General features: G+C 33.9%; 1 long non-coding RNA gene across 1 annotated transcript; it reads left to right on the top strand.

Moving 5' to 3' along the window:
- Window positions 1-1615: 1615 nt before the first annotated feature.
- On the top strand, window positions 1616-3485 carry LOC147482443 (uncharacterized). Its single transcript, XR_015203517.1, has 3 exons — window positions 1616-1744; window positions 3153-3242; window positions 3458-3485. It is a non-coding gene; the product is annotated as an uncharacterized LOC147482443 (long non-coding RNA).
- Window positions 3486-4470: the final 985 nt, after the last annotated feature.

Here is a 4470-nt window from a genome sequence, read left to right on the forward strand (position 1 = left end):
TTATACTTCAGCTTAGCTAATAAATTTTAGTGGTAACTATGATTATAGTGTCTGTCTTTTTTGTTATTTATATAGTTATCAATAGAGCCTTTGTTTTGGTGTGAGTAAGGTTACTGAATAAACATAATAAACATATTGGGAATCAGTGGACATTAAAACTCACCAAGATTACTTCATATTTTGACAAGATCGTACTCTATAATTCTGTGTGATATTTGGAGACATTTTCTTGAGTTGAAAATGAATACCTAAATTTTGTAAGTATGCAATATGGAGCTAATTTTGTAAATCAAAGGACTTTGGGCTGAGATATTATTTGAACTAATTTTGTAAGTATGCAGTATGGGCTTTATTTGAAATGGACTTACTTTAAAATGACACTAGTAGAAAAAAGGGTTTTTGTGACTGTTTTAAAATGTTATTTGTGACTGTTGTGTTCGAAACGGTCACAAATGGTTGAAAAGGGTTTTTGTGACTGTTTTAAAAAGTTTTTGGTGACGTGCGTTTTTGAGACGGTCACAAATTATTATTTTTCTAACGAAGGTGTATATGTGTAGAGAACTAATTGTGACTATTTCACTAAAATAGTTACATATTATCCGACCTTGAGTGACCATTTGACCCATTATTTGACCAAACTAGTTTTTGGTCCAGCGTGCCCACAACTCCACTAAAAAACAACTAATTCAAAACACGACACACCCATGTTCACTCTCACCTCCCTCTGTCTCCACTTCCTTCAAACTCAAAGTACCTGCTCAAAATTTGTTATTTTTTCTCAATTTGTCTTGTGTTTAGGATGGTTGTTAGTACACCTATACGTAACTCGCAGGGGATGTACCAAAAGATGGACCCTGCTATGAAGGTGTCTTCACAACATCCTTGGTTTCACTATTCAGTCAGAAAATAGTAAGAGCAGACGCAGCAAAGACTGGAACAAGCTGAAGCGACTATTGTATTTTCTATACTTTTCAAGTTGTTTCGATAAGCACATTTCAGAGTCTGATGGCAAAATTGTCAATCCTCATAAAAAAAAGTTTAGAATGTTGTGATTTTATTTACTAGTATGGTCCAATTTTTTTAATATCAAAACATGCAACTTTTAATTTATGTGAAGACTATTATATATCTTCACTCGAGATCAACCCCACTTTAGTTCATACTATATAAATCCAATTCATTTTGCATATAATTGAACAAGTCATATATGTTAGAGTTTTGGTGCCTAAGTTGCACCAAAGCAACTCTTTAGTTATATGTTGCTTAGTGCTGCTCTAACTTCTCAAACGACCCACTGCCTCAAAATTGAAAGTGTAGAGGGCGAAACTTTAAAACCCCCGCGAAGCTTAAAATTACCAAGCAGTTTCTCAAACTACCCACTGCCTCAAAATATTTCATCTTCTTCGTTGAAAACTATTCACTCACTTGGGGCACGAAATTGCGGAAACTCTAATTGTCGCCGGCCATTAAAGGTCTCTCTCTCTCTCTCTCTCTCTCTCTCTCTCTCTCTTCTTGAAACTTCAATTCCACATACCGAATTCTACTTTCTACCCATGTCTTGTTTCTTTAATTCATATTTTCTTCAACTTTATTGTCAAACTAGCATGGCCATTACTTAATTAATTTGGATCTTGATGAACCCTTAGGGAATATAACACCACCTTATCTGTCTAATTTCTCCTTTGATTTGAATAGTGCAGATTTTGTTTAAGTTCTCAAGACTCTCCGACCACTTTCGTTACAGGTTAGTTCTTCACTTAGTGGTTAGTATTTCAATTCAATGTACATCTAAAGCTATTCACTTTTTTCTTCCAGTATTTATGGCAATTTATAAGAAGCTTGATTCACTAAATTATTACTTAACCTATAATTCGCTTCTGTACGCATTTTGTTAAACTTAATTAATCTGTGCAGTTACCATCTTTTTATTCTTATTTCCAATTTTTCCTCGATAAACAACCAATTCAATTCATCACAAAATATGTTTTCAATGCATTTCTTTTATTATATAAGCTACTCGATCTTCTTATAGGAGTAATAGATTCATAAGAGCAAATAACTCTGCTATTGAGCTTTCTCATAAGGGTTATCTATCCTTCACTTCATTTCACATTGCTTTTGTCATAGCAGCAATCACGGTTACCTTGTACACACAGTTTTATGAGTGCTCATATCTAAGAATTTGTGAAATTGTTCATTGCAAAAGACGCCTAAATGGGCGCTTCACTTCTCGGGTTTCGTATCAATGATTTTCTTGTTGAAGTTTCTCTTATATCATGTCCAATATGCCAAAGAACACAACAAAAATTCTGATTGTATAGTGCAATGGTTGTAGTATTGCATTGATTTAATTTGCAACTTTTTTACTATAAGCATTTCTTGCAACAGCTTATAATAATTTGCTTAAGGAAATGAGGTATCAAAGTGGGTGATACTATTTTTCAGTAAGAAGAAGAGTTGTTGTACTAGTAGTGACTTGCTAAAGGTGTATATTCATTAAATTTCTCTCAGCCATTTAAAAACTAGTATACTACTAAGCAGTGGGGGTATGAGCGGAGAGGGAGGAGTGGAGAGGGAGAGGGAGAAGTGGAGATTTAGAGTGAGTGGAGAGGGAGAGGGAGAGGGAGAGGGACGAAGAGAAAGAACATAAGAGATGAGGACAGACAGACAGAAACCAACCAACTTGGTTTTTGTCCGCATAACTCTCCCCCCCCCCCTTCTGCCAAGATTGTTCGCTCCGCTCACTCGATTACTTTTTGTTTAGGCTATAAATGGAAATTTGCACTTGTTAATTGGTTTTATTCAAACAAGAATCATTTAAACTTGCAGTAATTTATAACTTGTCTGAAAGAATGGTTCTATGCCTTCGAAGGATACACAATATAGAATAGTCTGATCTTTGTTCATAAACTTGCAAGTTTAAAGTATAACCACCCACAAATTTTGGCTGACCTAGACCCTGTAGGCATTCTCATATGACTCGCGTTTTCTGTGGTACAGTGTGTGACATTATAGGACTACTCTTGTGAATGTTGTTGTATGTTTTTCTAGTAGTTACTCTTTGGATGTTCGTACCTAATCTTATTTATTCCATTATAATTGTCCATGCAATAAACCTTGTGTGTATTTTTGGTGTTGATTGTTCTCTACAGTAGTATGCAGCCAGTAAGATCAACACGTCTGCGTTATAATTTTGAATGAATTTGTTGAGGTGAACAAAACTTCAAAGTTAGCTCCTTAAGGTATGAAAGCATATGTCTTTTCTGTGGTATTGTGACTGTTGGTATTCAGTAACTCTTTTGAGTCCTTAAAGTATAGCTGGGAACCAACCTTTATATTGTTGACTACATGCTTAGTATGTATTTCATTTGTGAGCTTAGTTGTTGCGTATATTCCACTTCTTGTAGTTTGATGTTGGGACGTTTACACGGTGCCCAACACTTATTTGTTTTTATAGGATTCGGCATCTACATCCCACCTTACAGCTAGGGGTGCAAGTGGATATCCAAATATTCGAATCCGATTCGAATTCGTATTCGAAAAATTGGATATTATCTGAAAATTTCGAATTCGGATTCAGATTCGGATATTTTTTTTATGTCCGAACTGGTTTCGGATACGGATTCAGATACTGCCATATCCGCATCCGAGAATATCCGATCCGATGTAAAAAATTAATAGTTATTATATATAATTAATTTATTCATTTTTTATTGTATAAAATATTATATAAAATCATAAACTAATAATATAAAACTATAATAACAAAATAATAATAATAAATAACAAATATATATATTTATATTAGTTTTTATAGTGGTAAAATGAATTATTTAAAGCAAATAAAATTTTAATTAATTTTAATTTTCAGATCGGATATTATCCGATATCCGTTTCGGATATCCGAAATCGGATTTGGATAAATTTTTTACTATCCGTCGGATTCGGATTCGGATTCGGATACAGGCATATCCGCATCCGAACCTATCCGTTTGCACCCCTACTTACAGCCTCGTGTTTATAGGGAAACAATTGCTTAGAGAGAACTGCTTTCTATTTTTGTGACACTCAAGTAAATATCTTTGTTTATAGAATCTTTATTCATCTATTGAGCTAATCTGTAATTTTATAATATGTTTTGTGACACTGCATCTATTGAGACGCTCCTAGTTGGCTCTCCTTGTTACAAAGAAATTAGCAAAACTTCTGGCAGTGACCTTTTATGGTTCTATTATCAATACCACTTGATATATATACACTTTGACATCAGTTTAGCATCTTTGTGGATTTTGTACTTGCATTATAAAACGAACGATAATCAGGTTGACAAATGGGGAATTCTTTTAAGAAAACCCAAAAAAACTGAAAATGCTTGCATTGTTTTACGATAAATAATTGCCCAAACGTATGTGTGCACATCCATCTTTGAATTTTGTGCATGTAGTTTTCTTCTAATACTTTTTCACTAAT

The sequence above is a fragment of the Coptis chinensis genome, chromosome 8, assembly GCF_015680905.1.
Source record: "Coptis chinensis isolate HL-2020 chromosome 8, ASM1568090v1, whole genome shotgun sequence".
NCBI classification, from domain to species: domain Eukaryota; kingdom Viridiplantae; phylum Streptophyta; class Magnoliopsida; order Ranunculales; family Ranunculaceae; genus Coptis; species Coptis chinensis.